General features: G+C 41.0%; 1 protein-coding gene across 6 annotated transcripts in view; it reads left to right on the forward strand.

Annotated features, from left to right (window-relative positions):
• The first annotated feature begins 526 nt into the window (after window positions 1-526).
• Window positions 527-13,223, forward strand: part of LOC105689133 (octopamine receptor Oamb-like) — a 63,430-nt gene continuing 50,733 nt past the window's right edge. For 2 of the 6 annotated variants that reach the window (XM_048650522.1, XM_048650523.1), the window contains exons 1-2: window positions 528-678; window positions 779-1,294. The gene's annotated coding sequence lies outside the window, so the exon portion shown is untranslated. Of the gene's footprint in view, window positions 679-778; window positions 1,295-9,291; window positions 9,587-9,631; window positions 10,207-13,223 lie in introns of those variants that run through there. The other 4 variants (XM_048650524.1, XM_048650526.1, XM_048650530.1 and 1 more) reach the window with 3 other exon arrangements.

Genomic DNA, 13,223 nt, shown 5'->3' on the forward strand with positions numbered 1-13,223 from the left:
TATATTATGAGAAGGATGTACACGTGTTCATGCACGTGTATGCAGTATGTATATGTATGTACGCGGGTACACCCAAGATCTCAATAACTTGAAACAAATCTCGTTACCAACTCCCGCTTTTCAGCTCTTCCTTATTCCGACTCGTACGCCGCGCTATAAATTAGAATATAAAAGTGGCGATTCAGCTGAAACAAAAAAAACAGAAAAACGAAAAAAAAAAACCTCGAGATACGATTAATTACGAGAGAGCATAAATCTCCTTTCTTTCTTCCCTTCTCTTTTCGTACAGTTTTCGTAATTATTTTTTCTTCATTCATGGAAAGCTGCGACGCGTGCGATATCTCAACGCGTTTAATTTATCGTCGACTGTACGTAGTACGTGTCAGTACGTAGCAGTACCGTTCGCGATTCTAGTGTTAAAGGTCATCGAATATCAACAACAATAATTTCTACGAATTCGAACCACTGCTAACACCTGGACGCAAACACGTCTTGGCAATGTTTTGGTTCGGTCGGATCGGAAGGTGACGCTTTGTCTACGTGACGCTTACGGTCTCGTCGGCCGGCAGTCGGAATTTTACCTCGCTACTCGCCACATCTCACTCGGGCGTTATTGCGACGTTAAATAAAATCGACGATTACTCGATGCCCAGGAGATATCCGGATTCGAAAAATCAGGTTAATTATTTTTAAACAACAGACGCTGACGGATACGGTGACTTCGACATCGACAAGATAAAACGTCTAATAATTATACATGTATATTTCTTGTTTTCAGAACGACTGCAATGAGAGGATCAAGTCGCAGGAGAACAAGATCGTCATTTTCGTGGGAAACGGACGAAGAACATGGAAGCTGAGGTAGAAATTGGGTAAGATCGAAAACTATGTGTATCCCCTTAGCTATGTAAATTTCGGTTGGAACGGATGCGGTTACATCGTGACTTTCCCACGGGATCTCTGCGGGACGAAAAGGAGCGTCGGAAGATTCGTCGATGGGATTTTCGACGCCATGGAAAAACACGGGAGGGTGAGACAACGATTTAATTACTATACTTTCTCTGCAATTTGTGTATCTCGGAAGATAGCTCCTCTCGCCGCGATGATTCCTATGGATCTTCGTCCCCCCTCCACCTTCGACGCCCGCTTTCACGCGGGATTTCAACTTCGCGAACTCGACGGCGCATCCCATCGGGGGACAACCAGGAGAATACCGAAGCGAAGAATTCCAGATTCCGGCGATCCAAAAAACCAACATCACTCCCAATCGGATGCGGATCGGGATAATTTTTTGGTGAGTTGATTCTCTTCTTTCGAATCTTCATGATTTTCATTCTCGTGTATCAGGTGTAGTTCTTCTCATTTCTATTCCAACGTAACCGTGAGATGGGCAAAGGTGCAAGCGCGTAACCATTCCCTGGGTATGTGCGGTTGTAAGTTGAGGTAGAATTATATCGTTCGTATTTGAGAAAGAGAACGCGGAAAACTAGCCGGCAAAAGTGGACGGAGCGAAAAAAAAAAAAAAAAAAAAGGAAAACGGGAATAGGGTAAAAAGACGGGAGCAAAGAGGAGAGAAAAAAAAAGAGAAGTGAAAAGGAAAAGGAAGAGTTACAATTAAACCACTTCTCTCGCGCACACTTCAACTGTTTTCATCGCGCTTTCGTAGGGTAGAGGTGCTGCTGCTGCAGCAGCTTACAAAGTCTCTGAGGTCTCTACGATTTCAATTTTCATAAGAAACCGTTAATTAGGTCATAAATTTAACGTCTTAGCAAATTGCCAGCGTCGGTTTCCGTCGCGCTCGTGCGACTTTCCGCGGCACGTCAGCTGGGTGTATACAGATGTGTATAGGTGTGTGCGAACAGGTAGGCGAGCGTGCGTCTGTATACACAGTACACATGTCTCTCTCTGTACGTGTGTATAAAGGTAAAGGGTAATTGGTACGCCCGAGGCATAATGGTTTCTGAATTTTGTATCAGACGTCAACCCGCTTACTCCGTAACCTACTCTACGTGCTACCTACTCTACCTATACCGCGACTTTCAATTTCCGAATCGTCTTCCCTCATATCCCCCCCCCATTATTTTTGGCATTAGACCGTGGTGATTCTCACTCTGGATAGCGTCGTCGATAGGTGAAATTTTACGATACGTTACCTACTACGACATCCGATGATGTTATCCTTGATCTTCAAACGAGAAATTGGAGTATCAATTACGTCGCGTTAAAGTTATCGATTCTTTTCAAAGACAACTAATTGATAAAAAAAAAAAAAAAAAACTAATTTCAAAGCACACAAGATGCAGAAGTAGTCATGCGCATAATTCAGATCGCTACATTTTGTATGATATACACCGGACCGTGTGCGAAAATCGTATATATTTTCTCCTCGCGTGGTGGTTGCAATTCAAACTGCAGTAGCGCAACATATTTTAAATATAGAAATACTTTATGTGTGGGTTTTAATATGCCCGTCATATACACACCAATTTGAAATTGTCGCGTGTTTAGCCGGAGGCAAAGTTTTAAAAAGGAGGAAAAAAAAAAAAAAAATACACATTAACGTTGGGGTGAAGATTTTTTCCAGATTGAGAAAAACGAGACTGTATATATACACATAAATCACGTGTACAAATATAAATAAAATAAAAGCAAATTGTTCGTGACATTTTTATCGTTGGATTCGGGATACGATAACACATCGACTTGATATCGCGTATCGCACCCCCTGACGAAGACGTCAGCTAATATAAATTGTGACAACGTACGTACCTGTGGTCTAAGTTTGGCGTTCAAAAATTCAGGTCAATTGGGGTGAATTAGCGAAACCATTTAGACTTTCGACTATTTCGAGAATCTTAATTGCTCTCATACTTTCGGCTTTTTTTCTTCCGGACTAGAGAAAAAATATCTTCGTGTAATAAAAGAAACGGAGAGGGAAAAAAGAAGCATAAAACAGGGGTTGTAAAATAACGTATATATAAATTTATCGAGGCGGTATCGCGTAACCGTACATATATATATATATATAGATGTGTACAGATATATATATATATACATGCAGCTCGAGGGGTTGAAGGGGTTGAGTATATAAGTTGCTGGAAGAATCGTTGGGATCGGGAATACCTATATCACGAAGTAGACGATGTCGTAAATTTGCACACATATTGGGGGTTCGCGAAGTCGCGGCGTCGGCTGTTTACCGAACACTAGAGAAGTCGGCAGAATTTACAGAGAATTCATTACGGTTTAAATTAGTGAATTTTAAATCTTACCCCACCCCCTCCTCCCACCTTCAAGAAGATTTTACGTCGGGTCGACTTTTTTTTTTTTTTTTTTCATACCACCGTCCCTCCCTCTCTTTCTCGTTCCCTTTCTCCGCGCGTCTCGACAAATGAATTAGAAAAGGAAATCACCAATTTCATTCACCAGACAAGATTGAAGAGCGTTCGTCGGAAGGATTTTCTTTCTTTTTTTTTTCTTCTCACTCTTCGATAAACCACCCGAAGACACGGGCGTTAAAAATCCAACAACCTAATATTCCCACTCCAATTTTGAAATTAATTAATATTTTAACGGCTCAATTTCGATTATCTTTTTCTCCGATATATTTCGATCATTTTTATGTTTCAATTAAAGTTGATAATTTCAAATTCACGATACGCGATTACTTTTCAAGTGGGTAACGCGATCGCTGACGTCTCAGCTCTTTTCGAATATTTTTACACGACACAATATCACCGGTTTATTTCTAATATCAATATCGCAGCAGGCTGCGCTTTATGACGTCATTTAACCAAACGATGCGGTTCACCGCGTTCCTTTTTTTCCTCTCCCTCGAACGATTTTCCTCGACAGATTTAAACTTGATTGAGCAACGACAGCCTTCCGAAATTCAAAGTATACACGAGCTCTCAAGCTTTGATATCATTCGCCACGTGAAAACTTGCTGAATTCCGTAGAGTACGATGACCGCGTTAACCATAAAATATATCTCCACGTCCTCGAAATATGTATTTATTTTTTCTCGACCCCTTTCTTTTTTTTTCTACGATTTTTTTTTTTTTTTCCCTTCCACTCTCAGCTTCGAGAGCGTTGCGAAGGTCTGAATAGCTTCCTGGTCCGACTCTCTTTTTTTTCTACTATTATAGCCAACACTTGCCTCGCTATAGTGCGTATTAGGTGACCGCTAAGTGATATTCTCATCCTTATAGCGTTCGCTCGAGCTTTCGTGACCCTTGCCAAAAGGATTTTGAACCAAGTTCATAGAGGACGAACCTTCGCTCGGTGTTATTTAGCCATTAACCGCGTGGTATTAAACGCCCTTCGTTGAAATATAAGATCCCACCACCCCACCCCCACCCCCACCCCTCCTATACGCCGACTTTGCCAAATGATAAATTGCCCCTTCTCGAAAGTGGTAAGAAAAAATATACACGGGTATATAGATAAATATAAAAATGAAATAAGATATCGCGGGGGTATCGTAATAATGGTATACTTTATTTAATATCTTCGTTTCTCCGCGAGAGCGGATCTCACCTTTTCCTGAACTTGCGCGGGCGGAAGTTGAAAAAAAAAATTTGTATCGGTAACGAGCCCGTAAAAATTATTCATTTTTAAACAACGTAGCAAAAAAATGTCATTTCTTTGTTTTTTTTTCGACGATTCTTAACCTGTGCACGTTACACGCGGTCCGATGACGTATGTCAATAGGTAATCTTTAGATCGGGTGAAAAAGAAAAAAAAAATTCTCACGTTAGCTTGCAATATTTTTTACCCTTCAACCTGTCACCTTTATTATCTCGTAGCTATTTTTAAAACGGTGTAATGGTCGTACTTTGTAATGCAAGGAAAGTTGAAGGTTGCGTGATAATGGTCCGATTGTGAGCGGAGCTAAAAAATTTCAGGAGAGAAAAAAAAAAAAAAAAGGTAGGGAAGAAAATGAAAGAAAAAAAAAAAAATCAAAGGAGAACTAGATTCGAAAGGACAGTTTTAACGGATAATCCTGTGATCCTTTCAGCCTCTGCAAGTTCCCAATCACAGCCATTTATATTCCTACCGTTTCAAAAGCTCTTCGGTCTCGCATCGGCATTCTCTATTTTTTGAAGCCATCCAATTCCGTGCAGAACCGGCTTGATATCTACTTTATACCCTTTCACGCTATTTCTATAGATAGCTATCGCTGGTGCTTTCTCAACTAATCGTGGACGGGGTGGTTTCGTAGTTCAAAGAAATCGTTCGATTGTTTTGTTCGTTTTCAACGGCGGCGAGGAGAAGGAAGAGATAAATTTTTTCAAATTAAAAAAAGCGGAGTGAAAAAATGGTAAGAGAAGTGGGTGGGTGGGTGGGTGCGGGGAGGTCTGGCGTGGTCGAACGAGAACCGCTAGTCGCGGTAGCGGCGTAGGTACTTCGCGCCGCCGGATAAGAACATTGCGATAATAATATAGACGAGTCAGCGAATTTAGTGGAGGTATTAGCAGCGGGTAAGCGGCGAAGGTACACGGCGAAATGGCGACACTTTTAATTATCGCAAGCTCTCGGTGAACCGCGAGGAATAATAAAAGTAAGAAAAAAAAAAGAGGAAAAATAAAAGTAAAAGAAAAAAAGAGGAATCCCTGAAAGCTCTCCAAGACATTTTCACGATCGACTGACGCTGCTCGTACGCGATCTTCGATCTCCTCTTTTTGTCGCATAACCGTCCTCTTTCCGTTTTCATAGTTCTCCTTTTACTCCCCTCTTTCCCGCGTCCCCCGCGGGTCGGAGACCTCCGAATCCCCGAGATCGGCTTTGGTTATCCTTTTTCTTCGAGGAAACTGAATTCTCTTTGCCTCGAAGAAACGAATGACGGTTCTCATTAGAGTTGAAAATTAACAGTACCACAGATCTCGTATAGAGCTGAAGGAAAAAACGACATACGCTATAAAAATTAGATCGGTTACCTCGTAAAAGTCTCAAAAGTTCAACGTGACGCGAACGAGGGCAAGTGCACGACGATACCGATCGCTTCCGAATCTCCATAAAGAGTAGCAAGAAATATACGGGGTTATGGGTAACAGGCTCACGGAGGGCGGTAATTTGAAACGAAAGCTCGCCCCGCGAATCCCGATAAACTTTTTTTCGCGTAATATACAACCTAAAAAATATTAGAAGACGGTTGTTGTTTTTTTTTCTTTCTTTCTTCACGCTCATCATCTTTCGTTGTCCACGGTCCGGCGAGTTCCCAGGTTCGGTATTGTGTGAAATAATATATTTCGCCCTAAGGAGAGGTATTTACGCTTCTAAACCAAGGTACACAAAGTATCGCGCGCTTCCCATAGCTATACGGCACCATAAACGTACGGTGTTAACTTTAAATGCATACAATTGGAGCGGTAGTAGATACAGTTGCACCTGTGTACTCGAACGCGGGTGTTACCGCCGCTGTTGCTACTGGTTCTGCAGCATCCTCTATGTAACCCGTATTATAAAATGGGTTGCGGGGGTGGAGGGGGAGTGGGCAGAACGCGGGGGTGGTATAACTACTACGTAGTGTAAATCTAGATGGGAGGAAAGATAAACTTGTATGTATATAATGTACGTGTACGTTGCGAATACATGTGCGCGCAAGTATATATAAAGCAACCGAAGAGAGTTCGGCATTGGATACAACACCGTTGAGCGAAGGGGGTAAGTAACTAGAATGCAATTCTGTATAAAACAGTCGAAGGCCCGGGGAAGCTTGCGAATACGAAGCTTTTTGGACTTGGAGTAGAACGTTTGAAGTTTCTCATCGTTGTACAGTTAGACTCGACGTGTGTATACCTTTACATCCATCTACATTGCACACACCTTGTTAAAACAGTCTGCTGCGTGACCTGAAGCTCTGATACGCGAACTTTTGCCTTCGGGGGTGGGGTGGGTGGGCGCGCGTACACGTAACTACGTACGTGTATAAGATAAAACTATGAGCGATCAGTCCATTTAGTTTGTACACCATGTAAGATTGATTGCAACACGGTGAGACGGAAGTGGATTTTACACAACCGTTGAGCAAAACGCGCTCTTGGCGTGGATTTCTAATAAAAATCTACGGCTTGATCCAAATTATTAGCATTTTTGAGAATTACGACCTTCGGGATTGATTGGATCTTCCGAACCTCTTTTACTGTACTCGATCACTTCGACAATTCCGAAGATCGAACGACCGTAACGAGTTCGATACGAACTGGCCCACTTCCGAATTTTTCCTATTTCTCATGTTTTTAATTTTCTTCGCCTCCCGACGGTCGCACCCATTTTATATTTTTACCCTCGATGTACACATTCGTATACAGAATCCTGCCGCTTTGACGATGTTTTCGGTACACCCATATCTACGCCCAACAATGGCAGAGGATAAAATCAATCGGGGAATCCTTTCACCCTTCCGTCTGACTATCTATCCCTTTGAACTCGGGATTTGACTTGATTCCGTTCCTCGCACGTTAGGGCGAAAGGAAGTGATCGTTGTTTGAGGTTTCGAGCCAGCGAAAATAACCGTTTCACATATAGGTGTGCGTACACGTATGTACGTATGTACGCGTGTGTTCTACACACACGCGTAACTACATGGCTTCGCCGTTGTTTATTGCTTCCTCTCCTCAGAAGGGTGTGTGAAGTAAACGAGTGGAAGGGAAATTTCGTGGTACGTGTTCCGCGGGGCTATGCGTGGCTTTTGAACTGCTTAGGATCTGCATTATCTTTCAGTCTGTTCGAGATGATGTGAACCGTTTTTTTATTTTACGAAATTACCGTTTTCGCTCCAAAAAAAAACAAATACGCCGCGTACAGATACGTGTCGCCAATGAAATATAACGTGCACGCATATATCTGTATATATATCTCCTATTCGAAATCGCTCTGATCTAACAATAAAATTCTAAACTTCGTACTTCCAACTCCGAACGTTTCAATAGATTTATGTATACAGGTATGCAGGGATATACGCTTGAAACTCTTGATATGTAGTACAGTATATAATATACCAACCTCTACTAGACCCACTTGTATTGCTCTTCGAAAAATCAATAGCTTACATAGACTACTTTCCTTCTTGCATACGTACGGCGAAAATTCCGGGTCTGCAAAACTAGAAATGAAAAACAAAAACGCGACGGGGAAAAAAAAAAAGAAAAAGTGGGGGAAGCTAAAACAAATGAAGCAACAATTTTGCATATTTCTAGTGATGCACCATCTCCGTTATCCGCATGGATTCAGTGCTTCGTTCTCTTTTACTTTTTTTTTTTTTTTATAATTCCAGTAATATTTCCCGCACTGATGATAGGAAACTTTATCGATGAACGCGAATATGAAATATTCGCACTATATAACAAGTTTCTCCTATGCTGTCCCCGCGTTCGCGCGAGATCCGTACAGCGGACCAAAATTCGTCGGATGAATCCCCATTCAGTTTATAATACAGAGATAGTAGAATATGGACAGCTGCATACCGGTGCGCCGGATGTGGAACGGTGCTGGATACGTGTGTCACGGGATTTTTTTACGGAACACCGTTGAAGGAAAAAGGAACAAAACCAAAAACCAAAAAAAAATTTCATGAAAATAGAAAAATTCGCGACATCAAGCGTTTCGAAATGTCTTTGTAGCTTACCCGGATGATCGTTCATCCCGGATTAAAACTTGGCAAAGTCGTTGCGTGAAATGAGAGAAAAAATAAAAAAGATAAGTAATAAATTGGATATAGTATATAAAAAAGGGAACTTTTTCTACGCCCGCGAATATAACTTTCTATTGTTCGTACTCTTCTTCGGTATCTATTCCATTCTTCTTAATTCGTTCTAAATTTATATCTCGGTCTCAATTATATCTTGATCGACTTTCGATGACTCTTTTCTCGAGCGCGATTCGATTGTCAGCGTTGAGGAGACGATCAAAAGCAAGTTTTTTTCATTGGTTTTTTTTCCCCTCCCCCCTTTTACTTTTTGGAGTTTTTTTTTTCTCTCTTTCCGCCAACAATTTACTCCCGTCTCAAGAACTTTTCACGCGTACGTACGCACGTGTGTGCACGTGAAAAAGAGAAAACAAAAAAGAAGAAGAAATTAAAATCGAGAAAACTAGCGGAAAGAACGTGACAAAAAGTGTCACTTGTAAAACACCCCATTGTATAAATGGTGAGAACGATGAATATAGGTATATAAACGTACGTGGAACGAGTGTGTATAATTTCATACATATAACATAGATAGAGATATCCCCTGCAGGGATATTAAAGCAGAGTACTTGATATCGGCGTTTTCAGTTCGCTCTCGACCGTTCGTGGTGGCAGACGCGCGACTATCGTGTGTCCTTATAATTTATATACAGTCACACGTAAACGTATCCAATCAACGAGCGAGCAATTCACAAGTTTTCAAGTAGCTTTTCTCAATTAAAGATAATGAAATAAAAAAAGAGAAACAGGTACACGAATCAGGTCCAAAAGTGAAACACGCTACGAGTTGATTGAAATGAAAAGAAAAAAACAAATTTATTTTGATCATTGAAAATAAAAAATTAAAAACATTCAGCAGAGTTGAGAACTAGACAACACTCTTCGGTTAGGTATACCGTATGTATAGTTGTCAATTTTTGTCATCGATCAAACGTGCGATTTATTTCCGGTTCGTTCATCTTGTTGGATGTGATGTTTAACGGGTGGTTGAAATTCCGAGTAAAAATGTCTCGAAATTTGAATTGAGTTCTCTGTTTTTTTATTACCCTTTTTCTTTACCTGTCTGACGAAAATTATTTTCCATATGTACTCCTCGTCACGTACGTACATAGCGCGCCCGATGTATTTACATATATTATGTATACATATACTATACGCTTGATACTTAACCTTGTATATTATATGGACACCTAATCTAGGCACGTGCAGTATATTTATCAATGGAAAAGTCAACTCCTCATACTTGTTAAAACCGTGGACGTGAACATTAACGGTTTTATTTACTGCCGCTAGTATGTAGGTACCTACCTGTACCAATACGTATACAGTACGTAAGCCGTTAACGTTGCGTCGAGCAATTTCGCGTAAAGTTTCAACGAGGTGTAACAATAATTAGAAGTGTTATTTCATCCCACTTTGCAAGCTCCATTAATCGGCGACTACCCCCCAACTTTGTTTCACGGAGACCAGATCGAGTCCACATAGATGCCTCGTTGTATCGCCAACCGAGCTTTCTGGTGAGCTTTCAACGCTTAATTACCCACATTCAACGCCCGTTCGTACGATTCTTTTATCTATTTAATATTAATATTGAATAATAAAAATCGTAACCGTCATAATCAAATTTCATTGCATTTCACATCTTCACTCTCGATGAGTAATATTTGTAAAAAAAATAATTTTTCACCCGATTTTCGAGCGTCCCTCCCTCAACTCCACTGCAGAGACCTTTCCGAGTCAAAGTGCGTAAGCCGGCCTTTGTTTGCCTGGTCAAGTTAATTTGCGCTTGGCTACCTTGTGGCGAAGTAAGAGAGTCCTCTCCCTTTGGTTTATGTAGATCTAACAAGGAGATGTGACCGGAAAAGTGGTTTTCCGCTCGGGGCGCGTTATATATATATCTTCGGATCAATCAACGGAGGATCATTATATATAATTTTTATCGAGGCTTTCGCCGCGTCGCGAATGCAAAAAAAAGCTTTCAAGCGGCAGTCTTTTCACTCGCGTCAGACGTGGGTCGGGGATAAAATAATTGGGTATCAGGGATGAAAAATAAGCGAAACATCGTTCGTCGTATCCGCGAAAATTATCCCTATCGGGACTACGAAGAGCGCGTCGAAGATTTCGAAAAACTTCGTATCGGCAGTTTCAGCTGAAATATAGTTCGCGCGCACAAAACGGCGTGCGAGCAAAACAAGGCCTGTACGAGAAACAAAAAGGAATGAAAGGGGAAAAAATTGGATGAAAAAAAAAAAAAGGGAAAAAAATTAAAGTTTTCCTCGAGGATTCCCGTGGGCCCGTTGAACAGCCAAGGCGGGAAAGGAAAGAAAATCCTCCCTGAAGGGTATTAAAAGATTTACTCGAGAGATAAGCGACCAAGTCTCGCCCGAGTTTGTGCGTTTTTCATCGTTAACTAGCGTATTTGCCACTTCTACCGAAGAAAATGGTAAAGTTACTGGAAAATTCAGAGACTTGCAGGTTCGTTGATGTTCGCCTCTCAACTCGAAGCCCATTTCTGTCCGCTCCTCCCCCTCTGCGCACTCTCAACATCTTCCATCTACCGAGTCTCTATTTCTTCCGCCGCGCCTTATATTATTTCACGCCAGACTAGCCTTCGCTCGGTTTATATTCTCCGACGTCAGGAGAGGGCCGAAAATCTTAGCTGCCTCAGCTCGGTATACCTGTGTATATATATATACTTCCTACTTTTTTGTACGTACGCGCGCGTTACCCCTACAGTCCATTGACCCGAAATTTTTTTTTTTACATTTTTCGAATATCATCTCACGGAAGAACCGTGATTTTTTTTTTTCAACACGGTCAACCGCGTAACGGTTGGTAGAAAATCGCTTCACCTCGTCGTCCGCGAAATCGTTGCCGCGCGCTCAGAGATATAATATAGATGAGCGGATTTCGGGCACACCGAAGTGAGAGACGACCCTTTGATTCCGAATATCGACGCCGCCACGTTACGTCCTAAGTTGATTTTGCGTATAGTGTGTTTGCCCTGAAATCGAGCGTTTGGAGAAACGCGAGAAGTGGCGAGCGCTGACGGGATTCCCTCTCATTGTGGAGAGAGTTGCGATATCGTTCGGAGAACGTGGTACGAGAACCGGGGGGGGCACTGCGCGTCTGCAGTGTAGGGGGAAATTCGGGAAACAAACAATTCGATTTTCCAACAAGTTTACGTACCGCGCGTCGCCTCGGTCTCCGATTCGAATTTCGGGCAAAGGTCAGGGACGAGTTCGAACGACAGGCGACGACGATCTGAACCCAATTTTCCGTACAATTTTTAGAGAAATTCATTTCGGCTCAAATTTCGCGGGGAAAAAACGGCGCGAGAACGAAATACCGAGTCTATGTATAATCACAATGCGGTCATTAATTGAAATGAAATTTATTCCTTCATTTCATCAGCGAAATGGAGAAAGGAATATTGAAGTAAATGTATAAAAAGTGAAAATGGAAAAAGGTAAAAAAGGTAAAAAAAAAAAAAAAAAAACACGCAATTGTGCACGGCAGCATTTGTATACCTGTATGAAAAGAAATTACAAAAATTGACGTGTGCAACACAGCGTGAAAAGCAAGTACCATTCGTTTTTTATGCAAATTCCCGGAGGGTAGATTTTTATTAGTTTACCTCATCTTTCAAACGGGCTATATTTGTTCGGCACGTATACGAGAGAATGAGCGTTGAATTCTATTTGTAATTCTCCAAAAAAAATTTTTACTCGTTCCGTAGGCTTCCGTAACTGAGTTTCCCATTTTTTTTTTTTTTTTTTTTTTCTTTCTTTAAACAATATTTTGAGCGTTTTATACTTGGTAATTTATTCCGATTTTCGCTCTATTTGTTCCTCCTTTTTTTTTTATTTTCACTCTCATTCGGTTCGACTTGGTTGACATAATGTAGTACGCGTAATTAAAGCAAACATGAAAATTTTGCATAATTTTGGCAAACACGAAATTATTGATAAAAAAAAAAAAAAAAAAATGAAAAAATGAAAAAAAAAAAACCAATTCACACACAAGTAATAATATTTAAATTTCCGTGGTCAATCAGTCGTGATGTTTGCGCTGCAGTTTAATCATCGTTAATCACTCGTTACCCCATATATTTAGTCGATGCAATCAAGAAATTCAATAATTTATCAGATGTACATACCGAAAATTTTACTCCGTAAAATAGAGGGCGAGAGAAGAGAAAAGAAAAGGAGGAATAGAAAGAAAACGGAAAATAAAATCTGAAAGCTCATCCTTCTTCCGCGGGCATCATGCTTCGTAGATTAATCAACGTCTAAAAGCGGATACGTGTTAAGAATTTGTAAGAATTAACAGGATTTTAGGGATAATGGTACGAGGTGCGGAGAGTTTCGCGTTTTCCCGCTTACGGTATTACTACGTACACGGAGCCTATAGCTGCCGTTACACCTACACGCGAATATATTACACGGGATTTGGACAAATGAAACAGGTTGAGCGATGGTATAGTGATTATCTTGAGTAAACGTATGTAATTTAGAAGACTCGGATAGATGTA

Source organism: Athalia rosae, chromosome 2 (genome assembly GCF_917208135.1).
Source record: "Athalia rosae chromosome 2, iyAthRosa1.1, whole genome shotgun sequence".
Taxonomy (NCBI): Eukaryota; Metazoa; Arthropoda; class Insecta; order Hymenoptera; family Athaliidae; genus Athalia; species Athalia rosae.